This window comes from Biomphalaria glabrata, chromosome 4, assembly GCF_947242115.1.
Source record: "Biomphalaria glabrata chromosome 4, xgBioGlab47.1, whole genome shotgun sequence".
Taxonomy (NCBI): domain Eukaryota; kingdom Metazoa; phylum Mollusca; class Gastropoda; family Planorbidae; genus Biomphalaria; species Biomphalaria glabrata.
The window spans coordinates 31,713,189-31,732,812 of NC_074714.1; the positions used below are offsets into that span (position 1 = coordinate 31,713,189).

Here is a 19,624-nt window from a genome sequence, read left to right on the forward strand (position 1 = left end):
AAAGGTGGGGCGGGTGAAGAAATTGGGGATAGGACGGGGAAATATTTAAAATAAAATAAATAAATAATAAATAATAGTTAATACTGTGATAAGTATGAGTGACTCTGACAGCAAGCTTTTGACTTGTCACAACATGCATGACTAGATGGACACATACATGACTAGATGGACACATGCATGACTAGATGGACACGTGCATGACTAGATGGACACATACATGACTAGATGGACACATACATGACTAGATGGACACACACATGACTAGGTGGACACATGCATGACTAGATGGACACACACATGACTAGATGGACACACACATGACTAGATGGACACACACACATGACTAGATGGACACATACATGACTAGATGAACACATACATGACTAGAAGGACACATGCATGACTAGATGGACACATGCATGACTATGTGGGCACATGCATGACTAGATGGACACATACATGACTAGATATACATGAAATGTTTTGTACGTAAGAGGCGAGGTGGTTGAGCGGTAAAGCGCTTGGCTTCCGAACCGGGGGTCCCGGGTTCGAATACTGGTGAAGACTGTGACTTTAAATTTCGGGATCTTTGGGCGCCTCTTAGTACACCCAGCTCTAATTGGTACCTGACATTAGTTGGGGAAAAGTAAAGGCTTTTGGTCGTTAGCTGGCCACATGACAGCCTCGTTAACCGTAGGCCACAAAAATAGATAACCTTTACATCATCTGCCCTATAGATCACAAGGTCTAAAAGGGAAATGGGGAACTTATAGTGCATTCTGTAATCTACAATAAAAGATAACAAATAAGCCTAGAAAAAAGGGAAACTACTGCATGGTGCTTCAGATTCACTTTGAACGTTTATGTTTCAATCCATTTGTTTAAACATTCCATCAAAGTCCATTGCCCAAATCTAGTGCAACGAATAGTGACTTACATGAAGTACACGATTATACACAAGCTTTCCCTACATGGGCAATGATAATGTATACTTCTAGATGGTAGGCAAACAAATGTTGAAAATCTATTCTCGTTACTTAAACTGGAAGATTATTTTGATCTACTATTAGTTGATCTTTTCATTCTTACGAACTGGTCATACCTATAACCTTTAATAAAATCACTAAATATTGTCAGTTTAATTTAAAAAGAGAACTGAAAAATGCAAAGATATATAAGGAAAAAAGCCACTTCCGGCCAATTTGTGATTCTACTTTTTAATCAAAAAAACGAAACGGACTAGTCAAGCATTGCCCAATATACATAAAACACTGAATCATAATATTCAAATACAAAAACAAAATCTAATAAAATACTCAGAAAGACACATTCCTCGTTCCATATGCTAGGACAAATTTGTACAAATGCTCCTTCTTCCCTAGTGCTATTAGAGCATGGAATGGGTTGCCTGAGCTAGCCAGGAAAACCAGTGACTTGGCAGAATTTAAGTCATTGGTTAACATGCATGATAGATGCATGACACGTAGGACGTAATCATCTTCTTTTTGTAAGTAACGTCTGTATATAAGATAAGATTGGTTGCGTATAATCTGGCCCGCGCCTGTATTTTGCCCACCCGTGCCTTAACCTTACTTTGAAGTCCCGTTGTGTACTTGTCTGCTGTAATCTGGGTAACATGGCAGTCGTGTTAGAATAGAATCATTCTTAGAAGACACGTACACCAATCGTGACATTGTGACCAGTTTTAATTGAAGAACTGTTGCTCGAAGTCCTCTAGTCACGTCTGCAACACGATCTCTTGAAAACGTTTTTAAAAACAAAACGAAAAGCATTTCAAACGTCTCCGTCTGGCTGACGTCTAAAGTGCGTTGAATCACCGTGACGTCATTCTATGGACATTTGCCAGACAGGCCCGCAACAAGACTTCTCGTTTAATATGCACTGGACATGATCGCACTGAGACTACAACGTTTATAGACGTGCAGCTTTGTACACCTCAAGATTCTCTCGCGTTTCTTTCTTCCTTTCATTGGACCTCAAGTTTGACAAGGATGGATAGCGCATTGTAGACTCCAGAGGAGGCATCTTGTCCAACTTGGAATGTAAAGAAATGCTGGTGTCCGGGCTTTGCTGGGGGCCATCTTGTCCAACTCGTAATGTAAAGAAATGCTTGGTGTCCGGGCTTTGCTTGGGGCCATCTTGTCCAACTCGTAATGTAAAGAAATGCTTGGTGTCCGGGCTTTGCTGGGGGCCATCTTGTCCAACTCGGAAGGTAAAGAAATGCTTGGTGTCTGGGCTTTGCTGGGGGCCATCTTGTCCAACTCGGAATGTAAAGAAATGCTTGGTGTCTGGGCTTTGCTGGGGGAGCACTGCTGGCTGAGGCAAACAGAATGCGTATGCGAGCTGGCGTAGCGAATAAAAGTTTGAGAAACATTGCATTTATGTATTTGTTCTTTTTCACTCTCTCTTCTCTCTCCTACTTTGGATATTCTTCTCACACGAACTTCTTGCAATCATTGTTGTTTTTAAATCGCACTGCAGTAGTAATGATTACTGGCTGCGTTATGTCACCTGTGGCTGTAACTGGGTCTCTTTGACGAGGTTGTTTATATTGCATCTGTGACCTTGACATCACGTGGTATCACCTGGTAATCAGAGTAATCTCTATCCTTTCTGGTTTCCCCACAAAGAATAAAACTTATGAAACCAATTTCTTGATAAATCAACATCTTGAACTTAGTCAGCGTGGAATGAGAAAATAAGGGGAGGTGACCCAAACATCAAAGAAAATAACAGAGACTTCCTCGTTCCCAGATGACCAAACATACTTCCGCCAGTCATTGCTGTTAATGTCTGCTAACTTTCAAATGGCATTAGACAAAATTTTAATTCTCTAAAAGAGGATACACAAGTGACATAGCATCAGCACAAGGCATCTATTGACTGATCAATAATCAGATGGCTCTCGTGTTGATGTTTATGAAAGGCTAGAAACTATGCCATAGAAAGCTCTACTGTAAGCCCTTGCATTTTTGTTCTATTTAAATTTAATGTGTAAAAATATACTAAATAATACATTCAATTAACAAAGTAGAAATGATTGGCTTTAAACCAGAGATTAGACCAAAACGACAGCGGGTGCTGTAAAATTAATCCATGGATTCTGTCACCTAAATCACCTGCAAGCTGTTTCCCCAGTGTTGTGTGACGCACGCCTTTGAGAGGCCCAGCAGTCGTACAGTTAGCAGAAGTGATATGTGAGTTCACGTGCGACTGATAAAGAGAGTTTTACAATACACCAGGACAGTTTGAGTTGACGCGTCACTGGCACTGGCGGTAAGTTGTCACAACATCATAGGACCTATAAATAAACTTTTTTTTTCCATGATTTCATTGGATGAAATTCTTTGGAATCGCAACAACAGGCTTTAGGGAAAGAACACACGCATGTACTGATTGTGTGAGACCAAAGTTTAAAGTAGGACAATTTAGTGGAGCAAAGAATAGTTGCTTATGTCAAGACCTACTTCAGTTTAGTGGATCAAAGAATAGTTGCTTAGGTCAAGACCTACTTCAGTTCAGGTAAGTTGATCGTATGTGTTCATTTAGCCTTAGCCTAACATTACTCGGGCGTGACGATTATTAGATTTGTTTTGAGCTGTACAGAATTAAGGTCAAGTGAATTAGACAAACTTATAAGTTGGAGTTATTGAAAGGAGAATGTTAAGTCAACGGTAAAAACTACACACCACACACACACGCACACCTCAATGCACATAACAGCTGTCACACTTCGAATAAGTTTTTCAAGTTAAATGTTGGACAAAGTGCTGTATTCTTATAGTGTTTTAAAGAAAATATTTTGAATTTTGGACAAAGTGCTGTTCTTATATTGTTTTTAAGAAAATATTTTGAATTTTGGACAAAGTGCTGATCTTATATTGTTTTAAAGAAAATATTTTGAATTTTGGACAAAGTGCTGTTCTTATATTGTTTTGAAGAAAATATTTTGAAAGTTTGACGCGTAATATTGTATTGGTTTTGTTGTTGTTTTGAAATTGAATATTGTTAAACTTAAAGGCTGAATCAGGGGGGGGGGGTGTTTGAGTTTAGGCACATCGGCACAATTTAGGCCATGTCGTGCCCGTAAATCCTTTAAATATCAAAATTTTGATCTAGTTCTAGTTGATAAAGTGATGTAAGCATCAAATAGTTGATTTACAGATACACCCACATTTTCGTGTGATCAACAAATGGTTTATCATTGTGACATTTACATATTGAGGAAAATAACGTGAATACAGTTATAGCCACATTCTCATGTGGTCTTCAAATCATTGATACATACATACATACCTACTGTCACATTTTCTTGTGGTCTTCAAATGTCTGATAGATATCTACATCCTTATTAACAGAAACATTTTACCTTATATGAAATAAAATTAAAAAAAAAACAAGATTACAAAAAGAGTTTGTGTTACACAAACTCAGAGGCGGTCTCAGTCGAAGTCGGATCCCTGTCGGATCTGCATATTCGCAAATAATATTCAAGAGGTGATTTAATTTTGATGGTCAAAAGTAATAATGTTTCAAAGATTCATTTGCCGTAAATTTAAATTAAATAAAAAATAGTAGATTAGTTTTAGTATATTATAACATTGCAATATTGATCAAAACGTTTGGAAATGAAAATCTACACTTTTTTTTACACTTTAAGTTTAGAAATTGAAATTCTACATCTTAATCTAGTCTATTTTAGTCTAAACTAGATCTAGAAATTCTAGATCTAGACTTTAAAATAATTTTAATTAGAATATAAATCCAGATCTAGATATACTGTAATAAAAATCTAGATCTAGTTTAAAAAATCTAGATTAGATCTAAATCAAGATATCATTCCTTTTTTAAACGCGAGTCACATAACGAGGCTTAATAAACATTACTATACCGAGTTCTTTTAGCATTTCATTTGAAGAATTAATTCCATATAACGTCAGAGGGAAAAAAAACACTACGTCACACGACCTAGCTAGACTAAAAATCGCCTTCATCAATACGAGCCATTTATCGAGTGTTCATAGACATTGGTGCACCGAGTGCGTTTTTTTAGCATTTCTTTTAAAGAATTCATTCCATATGACGTCAAATGAAAAAAAAACACTACATCACACGGCCTAGCTAGACTAAAAATCGCTCAATACGAGCCATTTATCGAGTGTTCATAGACATTGGTGCACAGAGTGCGTTTTTTTTTAGCATTTCATTTAAAGAATTCATTCCATATGACGTCAAAGGAAAAAAAACACTACGTCACACGGCTTAGTTAGACTAAAATATGTTTTCATCAATACGAGCAATTTTTCGAGGGTTAATAGACATTGGTGCACAGAGTGCGTTCTTTTAGCATTACATTTCAAGAGTCCATTCATATGACGTCAAAGAAAAAAAATTCCATTACCTCACAATAGGCTAGTACCGGTACCATAAAAAAATGTCTTTATTTACTCGAGATATTTAACGAGGGTTCATAGACATTTTGCACTGAGTTCTAATAGAATTTATTTAAAGAGGATCAATGCCGCATTGTTTTTGCGTTTTGTCTGTCAGTCGGTCTGTCAGTTATTAAAAATTGAATAACCTTTATTTTACGTTTCAAAACATCGCAATAATTTTTAGGTATGAACACAATTGAAAAGTTTATATAATAGATTGTTCCGGATGTTTGTATAAATAGTAAAAGAAAAAGAGAATTTCAGATAAATGTAATACCGTTAATTAAATTTTTTGGATGGTCTCGCATAAAAATTAGATGTACTACAGCCATGTGGAGAGATTTTCATACCTTACTTTGGTGTTTGGATTCTGTTTTCCTTAAAAATCGGAACATAATATTAACGATAATTAGATTTTTTTAATGTTTTAGGTAGAAAGTTAAATGTACTGTAAGAGAGAAGTGAGTTAAAATATTTTTCATACAAATCCGTAAAAACATTATTTCGTAAATGAGAAGATTATTTGTTTATTAATTAAAAGAGGGAGTTCAAACAATTATTTGGCGTTAGTAGATTTTTAAATAAATTCGGAAATTTCTGGCGACGATTTGTAAGAAACAAAATCCGGAACATTCTTTATCGATTACAAAACTTCTATGTTATGTTTCAGCAAGAAAATTAAATGTCTAAAAAGTAATTTTCAGTAATCAATTATAGTAAATTACTTTTTTTTAAAGCCCTGAACAACCTATTGTCGATATTTTTAAAATTTGTATAAAAATGAAAATACGGAACAATTTGATATTGATAACCAAATTATAGTGACGCATTGTCAAATAATATAAGTGTAATATTAGTAAATTATGCGATATCAAACAATGATTAGGCATAATTCATGTTTTATAAAACAATATCCGGAACATTTTTACACTTAATGAAATAAAAGTCAGTATAGAGATTTTGATTTAGCATTAATATGCTATTTACATAAAAAACGGAACAACATATTATTAATAATGTGTTTTTGCAGCATTTAAGCATGGAAATTGAATGTAATATAAGTTAGAAGAGCAAACAAACATTTGTTGGCGTTGATTAGTTTTACACAAAAAAATCCGGAACACTCAATTTTTAGATACTTAAAACTATTGAGATGTTACGGGAGGAACATTAAAGGGTAAATCAGATTTTCAATAGCTTTTAGAGTTCTAGTTTTATTAATCTAATCGTGACGGACAGACCGACCAACAAACAAAACGTACAAAAATAATCTTCTTTTATTCGGATGGGGGTACTAAACAAAAAATAAATAAAATCTGATTTTTTAAAAAAGTTTAAGGAATTGGTTTAGCACCTGATCATGTTGCGACGTTACGCTACTGCACGAAAATCGCTGCATAAAAAGTCTAATAAAAAAAATGTGCGTGATATTTACATACAAAGTGCATTATTGGCCTTTATAAACAAACAGAAATGTTTTCTTTTAATTTTTGCAGCTAGTTGACCAGAAAAAACATCTTTAACTATTATTTATATTTGTTGTAAACATTTCCTGTACATTTTAAAAATATATTTGATTTAGTGATACTGAAATACACAACAATTGTCCATCTTTGTTAGCATATTGTAACATTGCCTCCCTTACATTTACGTAATTGTTTTAGAATTGGTGTATTTTTATGAAAAAAATCGCTTGCATAATTAATTTTATAAATTAAACGGTTTGCTTTTAGAAAACCAAAAGTAGCCGTTGCACCTAAACTTTTCAAGCCGCATTTAATGATGAAATAATGTTTTTTATATCTCTTCTAGTTTTCGAGATCAGAGTGTGACAGACGGACAGACGGACAGACAGACAGACGGACAGACGGACATTTTGCACAAACCTAATAGCGGCTTTTTTCCCCTTACGGGGGCCGCTAAAAACTAAAAAAAAAAATGTTCAAACTTATCTGAGGGAGAGAACTGAACTATTGCATCGTTTACGTCATAACCTCTCACTAGAGAAAATGTGTAGATCTAGAGGTAGATGTAGATGTATATGTAGATCTAGAGGTAGATGTAGATGTAGATCTAGAGGTAGATGTAGATGTAGATCTAGAGGTAGATGTAGATGTAGATCTAGAGGTAGATGTAGATGTAGATCTAGAGGTAGATGTAGATGTAGATCTAGAGGTAGATGTAGATGTAGAGGTAGATCTAGGGGTAGATGTAGATGTAGAGGTAGATCTAGAGGTAGATGTAGATGTAGAGGTAGATCTAGAGGTAGATGTAGATCTAGAGGTAGATGTAGATGTAGATGATGCTATATTGTCATTTTGAATTTTATTAACAAAGACCTAGACTCACACAACACTTTGCAAGAATCTTGTTCATTGATATCTCATCCCTTTTATAAAAATTCCAAATCCATATCGAACTCGAGTGTCCTTTCAAAACGTTGGACCTAGACTTATATCTAAATCTTTAGCCAAATTTAAATTTATTTTTTTTTACTTGAAAAATGATAACGGTCAAACTAGAGTTTTCATCATGTTCCAACGAGCTAGTCATTCTTTTCTCAGCGGTATACATCAAGTGTTAAATTTCTAGGAAAATCGTTAGAGTCATTTTTGAGATCAGCTGTCCATGCAGGTTCCAGGTTCCATGAATTTCTGACTTGATTAGACGTATTGTAAAAAGGGCAACAAAGATTAAGGTACTAAGAAAAATGTCGTCCTTTAATGTTAATGAAAATACAATGTTTGACCATAATCACACCTGCAGTATTTTAAGGTTCAACGTCACTGCCTGGTATAGTGATGCAATGGGTTCCATCACATTGTGGAATCAGAGGAAACGAGAGGGCCGACAGTTTGGCGAAGCTAGGAACGCTTCTAGACCCACCAGAGGAGCCGCAAACATACGAGAGTGCAAAAGCGAGGATTTGTGAATGGATCAAGTTCAAATGGTACAAAAGCTAGGACCTTTGTAACACAGAACAGGAAGACTGGAAAGTTCTCAAACGCCCAAACAGAAAAGACAAGTGGTGGCAGCTAGACAGAAAGGAGCAAGCAATCTTGGCACGATTCCGCACTGGACACTGTCCGATAGGAGCCTACTTCGCTAGGATTTGAGAGAATCACGGCCCCAGATGTGGACACTGCTACGAGGAAGACGAAACCGTGGAACACATCCTCTACGACTGCAAGATGCACAGAAACACTTTCAAAGATAGAACTAGTCTTGAAACAGAACTGGTGCATGCGGGGGTCGCGCTCTGTACGGAGACAGACAGACCCTACAGAACACTGCCAGATACCTGGACCGTGCTGTAAAGGATTAATCCCAGTACGGAGCCTTAGTGCATGGAGGCTTACAAATGGTTTGGCAATCTGAACATAACAAATTAAATAAACTTGATACAATTGTCAATGCTGCTAGTAAGATCATAGGCAATAAACAAACCGCACTTAGACAACTATTTGAACAACAACAAAAAAAAAGAAGCTGTAAAGATTTTCAACATAAAAAATTCACCCTCTTCTTCATGATTTTTACTTTTGACCCTCACAAAAAAGATCTAAGACACCGATCACAAAAACAAATAGACACAAAAACAAATAGACACAAAAACTATTTTGTTCTTTTGGCAATGAAATCGTTGAACAAAATGTCACTTGCTGTTGTCAATGTCGCATGGAATGTTCAAAAGAAACTGGGCTATATCTTAGGTGCTATCGTTCAAATGTTGGCTCTTGTTTTTTTGGCATGCACAATTGTAAAACAAATTTCCTTACGGATAATAAATATTATTATTATATCCCTATTTGTGTAAAATTTTATATTGATGTCTTCGACAATGGATACTTGTTTCAATTTTTTTCAAATTTCATTTTGATCCTAGAATGAGAAGTGGGAGAAATAACGTGTTCGAGTTTTGTACCAGACAGACAGACAGACAGAGTTGATAGAAGATTTGTACCAGACAGACAGACAGACAGACAGAGTTGATAGAAGATTTGTACCAGACAGACAGACAGACAGACAGAGTTGATAGAAGATTTGTACCAGACAGACAGGCAGACAGAGTTGATAGAAGATTTGTACCAGACAGACAGACAGAGTTGATAGAAGATTGGTACCAGACAGACAGACAGAGTTGATAGAAGATTTGTTCCAGACAGACAGAGTTGAAAGAAGATTTGTGCCAGACAGAGTTGAAAGAAGTTTTGTACCAGACAGACAGACAGACAGAGTTGATAGAAGATTTTTTCCAGACAGACAGACAGACAGAGTTGATAGAAGATTTGTACCAGACAGACAGAGTTGAAAGAAGATTTGTGCCAGACAGAGTTGAAAGAAGTTTTGTACCAGACAGACAGACAGACAGAGTTGATAGAAGATTTGTACCAGACAGACAAACAGACAGAGTTGATAGAAGATTTGTACCAGACAGACAGACAGAGTTGAAAGAAGATTTGTACCAGACAGACAGACAGAGTTGATAAGAGATTTGTACCAGACAGACAGACAGAGTTGAAAGAAGATTTGTACCAGACTGACAGACAGAGTTGAAAGAAGATTTGTGCCAGACAGACAGACAGAGTTGAAAGAAGATTTGTACCAGACAGACCGAGTTGAAAGAAAATTTGTACCAGACAGACAGACAGAGTTGAAAGAAGATTTGTACCAGACAGACAGACAGAGTTGATAGAAGATTTGTTCCAGACAGACAGACAGACAGAGTTGATAGAAGATTTGTACCAGACAGACAGAGTTGAAAGAAGATATGTACCAGACAGACAGACAGAGTTGAAAGAAGATTTGTGCCAGACAGACAGACAGAGTTGAAAGAAGATTTGTACCAGACAGACAGACAGAGTTGAAAGAAGATTTGTACCAGACAGAGAGGCAGAGTTGAAAGAAGATTTGTGCCAGACAGACAGACAGAGTTGAAAGAAGATTTGTACCAGACAGACAGACAGACAGAGTTGATAGAAGATTTGTTCCAGACAGACAGACAGACAGAGTTGATAGAAGATTTGTTCCAGACAGACAGACAGACAGAGTTGATACAAGATTTGTACCAGACAGACAGACAGACAGAGTTGAAAGAAGATTTGTACCAGACAGACAGAGTTGATAGAAGATTTGTACCAGACAGACAGACAGAGTTGATAGAAGATGTGTACCAGACAGACAGACAGACAGAGTTGATAGAAGATTTGTATCAGACAGACAGACAGACAGAGTTGATAGAAGATTTGTACCAGACAGACAGACAGAGTTGATAGAAGATTTGTACCAGACAGACAGACAGAGTTGAAAGAAGATTTGTGCCAGACAGACAGACAGAGTTGAAAGAAGATTTGTACCAGACAGACAGACAGACAGAGTTGATAGAAGATTTGTACCAGACAGACAGACAGAGTTGAAAGAAGATTTGTACCAGACAGACAGACAGAGTTGATAGAAGATTTGTTCCAGACAGACAGAGTTGATAGAAGATTTGTTCCAGACAGACAGACAGAGTTGATAGAAGATTTGTACCAGACAGACAGAGTTGAAAGAAGATATGTACCAGACAGACAGACAGAGTTGAAAGAAGATTTGTGCCAGACAGACAGACAGAGTTGAAAGAAGATTTGTACCAGACAGACAGACATACAGAGTTGATAGAAGATTTTTTCCAGACAGACAGACAGACAGAGTTGATAGAAGATTTGTACCAGACAGACAGACAGAGTTGATAGAAGATTTGTACCAGACAGAGTGAGTTAATAATAAAGGCATTTGAAGAAATCCATTTCTCTATTATCCTATTAATACTAGTAGTCTGTGTTAGTTGAGTTCGATTGCCTCTACCAAGGGTTTCAAATCAAACTGAATCAATAAGTTGCATCCGATTTTGAAAGAGTTTTACAATGAGACCTCTGGCCTAGTTTCTACACCTTTTTACTTCCCCTCTCCTGGGGGAAAAAATGTCATCCCCCCCCCCTTCCCCACTTAGCAGTTGCAGTCCTCAGTTGAGGAGCGATTTTGTGTGTTATGGGCAGCTTTCCAGAGCGCCCTGCATCACGGTAACATGAGCGCGATGGTCAAATAAGGTCAAAACAAATAGGGATAAAGATGGAGTCGCTGGACGATATTGAAATGTGAGAAACATTCGCTGTAGGCTTCATTTAGCTTGCATACTTCTGTGATGGCTCAGAACGTCATTAGTTCGTGTTTGTGTTCAGTTTTGTTACGAAGCTGTTTCAATGACAAAAAAGAAAAAAAAGAAGAATATTACGATGCGTAGCAGAAATTGAACAGAATTGTTGGCGGAGGTCTATTGGAATGTCTTCACTGTGTCAACTCTCTGTTACTCAATCCATTAAAAAATGACTTTTGACAGATTCTTGAATGTCCTTTTCCCGTTTCATATAGACCTACTAGCAAACTTAGCACTCAAAGTTCATGCTTGGTCTCAGTTTAATTGTACAAGTACTTCATGGAAGTCGAAATGGCAACATTGGAACTATACACATTATATTAGTGTCAAGAGCAGGGGTGTGTCAGGTGTCAGATTCAGTGTGTGTGTTTGTTTATTTTACTAGTTGGTTTGTGAATTGTTTTTATCAAGGGATTTTCAAGGGGGGACAATAAGGTTTCTAGCGGTCAGTCTAGCAGTTGGAGAGCTGACCTGGTCTGAGTAGGGTGCTTATGATTGTTTATCAGTTATTAAGCCTAGCGTAAGGAGATGTGATATTATTATTCTTGCTATGTGTGTGAACGGACTATCTGGGGGTAATACTATGTGTGGCATTGATTTCCTTTGTTAATTGAATCTAGTCTAAGCGCCTGTAGTATTAATTTGGACACATTTAGTATTTTTAGTTATTGATGATTATGTATTCAATATTATATGTGTAACTTACTGTTGGCTGTAAATAAATACTAAATCTATACTCCTTCGTTGAGTGGTACTTTACAAAAAGCAATATCAGCTTCTGATAGTTCTTTTTTTTTTTAAATATTTAATTCCCCCCCCCCTCCAAACATCTTAAAGAAAATAAAACCTTGGCGAGTGGTTTTAGAACGAACGGTTTTCCATATCCATATTTCATCAATACAGTCTAGGATCTGAAAGTGTAGGTATTTTATGACATAATCGATTTCCATTTGAACAACTTGACACCAGCATCTGCTGTATTAGATTGAACAACCCTACACTTGTCAAGTTTTTAGTTTAGTTTTTTGTTGAAGCAACATTCTGTTTTCACTATTAGCAGTGCTAGTCATGATGAAAGCCGATAGTTGCAATGTGCTCGTGTACATGTCAGCTTAGCAAGGTGTTCCACTCGTTTGAAGGTGGATGTATGACGTCAGAATCGCACTGGTTTTGTTTCGTGTTTCTCACGTAGTGAAGAGGTAACAAGCCAAATAGACACAATATTTTTTTAATTAAAAAGAGAGAGAGAGAGAGAGAGAGAGGGAGGGAATTTTTTAGAGGAAGAACTCCATATTTACAGCTATATATCTCTATAATGTATTATAACAAAACTAATTAGCTCTATTTAATTAATTATTTGTTTTTTTTTTAATTGATTCGTGTTTTGTTACGTACACTGAATAATTGCGCAAAGTTTCAACTTAATCCAAGAATAGAAAGTCGGAGAACAAAATGTGTTCCAAATTGATACCAGAGTGAGTGATCTCTGCTCTAAACTTTATAAAAACTGTTGTTCTGTTTGTTGATACCAGAGTGAGTGATCTCTGCTCTAAGCTTTATAAAAACTGTTGTTCTGTTTGTTGTTACCAGAGTGAGTGATCTCTGCTCTAAATTTTATAAAAACTGTTGTTCTGTTTGTTTGTTGTTACCAGAGTGAGTGATCTCTGCTCTAAACTTTATAAAAACTGTTGTTCTGTTTGTTGTTACCAGAGTGAGTGATCTCTGCTCTAAACTTTATAAAAACTGTTGTTCTGTTTGTTTGTTATTACCAGAGTGAGTGATCTCTGCTCTAAACTTTATAAAAACTGTTGTTCTGTTTGTTGTTACCAGAGTGAGTGATCTCTGCTCTAAGCTTTATAAAAACTGTTGTTCTGTTTGTTTGTTGTTACCAGAGTGAGTGATCTCTGCTCTAAACTTTATAAAAACTGTTGTTCTGTTTGTTGTTACCAGAGTGAGTGATCTCTGCTCTAAACTTTATAAAAACTGTTGTTCTGTTTGTTTGTTGTTACCAGAGTGAGTGATCTCTGCTCTAAACTTTATAAAAACTGTTGTTCTGTTTGTTTGTTATTACCAGAGTGAGTGATCTCTGCTCTAAACTTTATAAAAACTGTTGTTCTGTTTGTTTGTTATTACCAGAGTGAGTGATCTCTGCTCTAAACTTTATAAAAACTGTTGTTCTGTTTGTTGTTACCAGAGTGAGTGATCTCTGCTCTAAGCTTTATAAAAACTGTTGTTCTGTTTGTTTGTTGTTACCAGAGTGAGTGATCTCTGCTCTAAACTTTATAAAAACTGTTGTTCTGTTTGTTGTTACCAGAGTGAGTGATCTCTGCTCTAAACTTTATAAAAACTGTTGTTCTGTTTGTTTGTTGTTACCAGAGTGAGTGATCTCTGCTCTAAACTTTATAAAAACTGTTGTTCTGTTTGTTTGTTGGTTGGTTCTGTGACATTGTTTAAGAAAAAAAGCATACTTTAAATTATAGATCTATTATAAAGAAACTTTAAAAAACATATCTTCAGTCTTCAATAGAAGTTTTATTTACACTCGTATTAGAGTCAGTCTTTCTAGTACAACTTACTTCGTCTTGAAACAAACTTGAGGACATCGGTTCAGCAATGAAAAGGTGAATGACATATCATTATGAAAAACTTCAAATAGGTAACTTGACGATCAAGATGTTACATAAAAAAACTGAATTTCTCGGAAAGTCTCTTACACTCAGTGCAATGGAAGTGTCTTACATTCAACGCAAAAAGTCTCTTATATTCAGTGCAATGAAAGTGTCTTACATTCAACGCAAAAAGTCTCTTATATTCAGTGCAATGAAAGTGTTTTACATTCAACGCAAAATGTCTCTTATATTCAGTGCAATGAAAGTGTCTTACATTCATTCAGGCAAAGAAAGTGTAATATCTATTCTCAAGTAGCTTACTGTCCATATGACAGTGATATAACTTTGTGCTTTACTTTGACATGGAGGATTTACTGGAGACACAAAAACACAGATTGACGACAAAAATACAATAAAAACATTTCATCACTAACTTGTAAAGAAGCTTTAGTTTGTCTTTTCCCGAGGTTTCTAAGAGTTGCATTCCCAAATAGACTTTCACTCTTTGTTCTTGTAAAGAATAGGAAATTATTGAATGAAATAAATCACGAGTTAAGCTGCATTCTTTTTATCTTTAGAAATAGAAGAGCTAAAGAGTTCCGTATTGTGTTATTGACATTTAAGAGCGCTTTACTTAATTCATCTTGCGTGCCTATCAATAGTTGACCAGGACCGGCATTGGTCCTAAGCTATTTGAGATATGGGTCATCTTGTAATAAACATAAGACAACATTTCTTGGGATCTTTCTTTAAAATGAAAATATCCATGGAACCAATCGTGAAGGGCGGTGGGGGGTTGCCTATTTGTAAATGTAACACTGTAGGACTGTGATAATAAAAATGTAGGAGTCATATAGCATGTTGGACCGTGTAACACTCCAGAGGAAGGCGTAGACAAAGTGTAGATTTGATCTTACTAGACTCTAACTTTAGATAATAGAAATAGATCTATCTAGTAAAAAGTTTTAAAATAAAAAGAGTCGACATTTCTTTTAGATCTATAGTAAAGTAAAATTCTTTGCCTGCAGCTATACAGGAACATACTGGTGTTTAATAAAAAAAAAAGCAGCAAAATGTAGATCTATAGAAGCAAGGAATTATCAGGATTTATCAAGCAGCGAAACTTGCTAGAAATATAATGAACACGTTTATTTTTCTCGCCTTTCAAATACCTTGAATTGGCGGGAATAGCGACCATTATAGGGTAAAGGTCAAAAGGCTTTCTAGTGACCTGTGCACCATCTAGTTTATTCTCCTCTCTATCATTCATTATATATATTCTCAGAATTACATAGATCTAAATATTTATTGGTATGTATGTTAAAAAAGTTTGTAAAATTTGTAATTAAACTTTTTAGTTTGTAACTAAAAAAAAATAATTAAACTAGGATTTTAACTAAACAATTTTTTTTTAATTAAACTTTGGCCTTAACTATTTTTTTTTTGTTAAACTTAAAGTTAGCAACTTTTTAGTTAACTTTTGCCCATCACTAGAACTATGTGCTGTTCTACAAGTAATGTCAAGCATAGACAACTTCAATCAATCATCCTAGCACAGACTTCGTTTTATTGAGGCAATACATTTTTAAAGTTCTATTTTTAATCCATCAAAATGTAGGGGAAATAACGCTAGTAGGACTATAATCTTAACAAAGATCTAGTCGTCTGGACGAGGAAGTCTGATTGTACTCTTCTTTGCTGAAATAAGACTTCCCGTTTCTCAAAGTATTATTTCTTGCACCCACAAGCAACTGAGTGAACAAAATCTCTAAGTTATTTAGAAATTCCTTCCCTTGTTGTCTCTTCATGGGTTCGTTTCTATTAGTATTATAAATGGAACGCAAGTCTTTATGACATGGCTTTATCTCATAGATTCAATGATTTCGTCACTAGTCAATTCATCTACCTATTGAAATACGTTTAGCAATCAACAGTTGCCTAATAAGATCAATTGTTCAGAAAACAAGAATGGATTGCGGTACATCATTGGAATGATTGTGACACAATGTCCTACAAAACATAAACTTCAAGTTCTTAAAAAATAGAGTCCTTTGGGAGATATCATGTATTATTTGGCCTACTTTCTAGTAGAGGAGGAATTGTTATCAGCTGACACTTAAATGGATCACCGAACACAATGCAGTTTTATTTAGTCTTTGGCTTTCGACTTCTACGTGTGACAGTCTAGTATTGTACGTGTGACAGTCTAGTATTGTACGTGTGACAGTCTAGTATTCTACATGTGACAGTCTAGTATTGTACGTGACACGCAGTAGTGAATCACTTATTTTCTTTGTTGTTTTGTGGAGTTCACTTCGCCTAGTAACTTAAGAGCACTAGTTTCAAGTAATAATAAACTATTTGTTCATTTATGGAGATGTGTCTTTTTTTTTTACATCCCGTCTTCCCTAGAAAGTTCGTGTGTACTACTGTTCATTCTTGTTTGTTTTTCTGTAGAAACATTGAACTTAGGAATGCAAGATTGTAATAAGTCAGGCAGTCTCGCATTCTTTTCTTGGTGGATATCTGAATGTTTTTCTTGAAGCGAGGACTTAGGAATTTTTTTTATTTTGTGTTAGTTAGCCTTATGCATAAAGACATTAAACTTTATATTTTGTTTTAGTTAGCCTTATGCATAAAGACATTAAACTTTATATTTTGTGTTAGTTAGCCTTATGCATAAAGACATTAAACTTTATGTTTTGTTTTCGTTAGCCTTATGCATAAAGACATTAAACTTTATGTTTTGTGTTCGTTAGCCTTATGCATAAAGACATTAAACTTTATGTTTTGTGTTAGTTAGCCTTATGCATAAGGACATTAAACTTTATGTTTTGTGTTAGGCTGAAGGACAATGACGTTCAAACTTTGATGCCTCTTTAAAACAGTGTATCACTAGAGGTGTCGTCTGACAGATGTATTTATGAACTTGTGTTATGTCTTGTTTGTCAAGTCAACTTTGTAATAAATGGATGCTTGGCTTCAAGAAATTGTTTCCAGCAAATGTAATGTTATATCAAATACGATTAGAGAGAAAAAAAATGTTTGTTTCGCATCTTCCTGTTGACTTTCTATTAGTAACCTGACAAAATCGCGAACGACACAAATAGCGCGATATAATATCCTGAAAATTAGCGTCGACAAAACAGCGCGACTGTATGTATGATATATGTGTCTAGATTATCTGGCCTTGACCTTAGCGTCTCATTGCCTGTGGCAAACTTAGGGTGGAATTATTTCACTAGAATGTTTGCGTAACACACTGTAATAACAGAAATGATTATAATATTAACATATTTCATTTCTTTTGCATATTGTGCTTGTCATGTTTGCATAGTTATATTTTACAATATACGAAATATATGCTGAAAATTGAATTTAAGGTTATTTTTTCATGGGCGCTATTTTTTTTCATGGCTATGTTGTCGTTGGTTATGTTGTCGTTGGTTATGTTGTCGTTGGTTATGTTGTCGTTGGTTATGTTGTCGTTGGCTATTTTATCGTGTCACGCAATCTGTTTCTTAAACTTAGATGAAAAAATAATTATTTGCATATTAATTTGTATTAACTTTGGAACATATTGTCAAATTATCTCCTCTTTATCTTGTAAGTTACAGATGTACCTTTACAAAAAGGTTATGAAGTACTGTGCGTATTAAGGTTAATCCAGTCGTACATAGTCATTGGTTTTCCTGGCTGATTTAAGGCAACCCATTTCATGCTCTACTGGCTTGGAAAGATTTGTCTTTGCATATGAATTAAGAAATGTACCTTTATCTTTGTGTATTTCTGAGTATTTTATTAGGATATTCTTTTAGGTATTTGTACTATATGTTTCAGTGTCTTATGTTTTATTGCTAGTTTACTTTTGAGTCTTCTGTCCTGGACTGTCTCTAAATTGAGTGATTTTACTAACAGTGTTATTTAAATCAAGTGTGAGCATTCATTCTTTACAAGTCTTGCAGCTTTGTTCTGTGTCTTGAGGTGTTACTACCACAGACTAGTCGCTAAGTAAAATATTTTCTGACAAACTTTTGAGGTGTTACTACCACAGACTAGTCGCTGAGTTAAAGTTTTTCTGTTAACCCCTTGAGGTGTTACTACCACAGACTTGTCGCTAAGTAAAAGGTTTTCTGTCAACCTCTTGTATCACGCATTTAAAAAAAAATAATGTCTGAATGTGTAATATAAATTATAAGGCTATTGGGAAACCATTTGTACAAGGAAATTACGCCGTTCATATTACCTCAGGCCAGGATATTGTGTTGCATGTCATTTGATAAGTGTATTGTGACACACAACTATATTGTATTATATAAGGGAAGTTAAATAGCGCATTTTATTTGTGTACGGGGGAGGTGGCTAAAATAAAAAGCAGGAAAACGAAATGTAAACTACTTCCTTGTCCTTCTCTCTCACGACTGACTTCTTGTAGAACTCCTTAGCCTTCTCATGCCATAGTTATCATCCCTTGTGAAACAGTTATTCCACAGTAATCACCCCTGTGAAACAGTCATACTACAGTTCAAATATTAGACAACAGTTTTGACTATTTCTAAGTTGATTGTTCATTTCCTGTACTTTGACTTACTTTAAGATGATCTAATTGTTCACAAGAGGAAGTGGTAGGAACGACAAAAAGACCATAGTAGGTGTTAAATCAGTCATTAGTTGAAACTAACCGAGATCAGTGGTAATAGTTCATCGAAATAAATAACTGGTTCAAGTTTGTGGAATTCAAATCGCTAGTTAAAAATTGTAGAAATTAATGTCTCGCTTCGTACCTAGAAAGTAGACTAGAAAGTCACCAGATATTGATCTTCGATCTATGAACACGTTCAGATCATATCTATCTTCCTATCGTTCTTTCTGTCTGTTTGTCTGTACATCTTTTGTGTCTGTCCATCTATCTGTCGGTATGTATGTATGTATATATGTATGTAGGCCATGGGCGTAGCCAGGATTTTTTTTCGGGGGGGGGGGGGGGTTGGGGGGGTGAATCCCCCCCCTACCCCCCATCCCCCGCGAAAAAAAAATTATATGTATTTATGTGTGTGTGTGTGTGTGTGTACATAATCTTTATTACATTCTGACCCTTCATTCTTTCGGAAGACGTTTATTGTGCCCTAGAATATAATAGGTTCTTCCATGAGTTAGTGAAAAAATTGTAGATTCCCCGACATTACTATCAAATGGGTCTGGGGGAGCGCTAGGATCCGCCGCCAAGCACTATTTCTGATATTGAAAACCAACAAAATGCATATTCTAAGGTATCTACAGTGCATTTTCCTGCTATTAAAAAGTTCTATTTCAAAACCTAATGTGCTATTCTTACTGACTTAGACCCTCCCTCGTCGTTCGGC

At 35.6% G+C, this 19,624-nt stretch overlaps 1 protein-coding gene across 7 annotated transcripts in view; it reads left to right on the forward strand.

Moving 5' to 3' along the window:
- The first annotated feature begins 3,165 nt into the window (after positions 1-3,165).
- The window catches only part of LOC106054744 (gelsolin-like protein 1), a 40,870-nt gene continuing 24,411 nt past the window's right edge, over positions 3,166-19,624 (forward strand). Inside the window, exon 1 of one of the 7 annotated variants that reach the window (XM_056028212.1) lies at positions 3,166-3,297. The gene's annotated coding sequence lies outside the window, so the exon portion shown is untranslated. The other 6 variants (XM_056028208.1, XM_056028211.1, XM_056028209.1 and 3 more) reach the window with 6 other exon arrangements.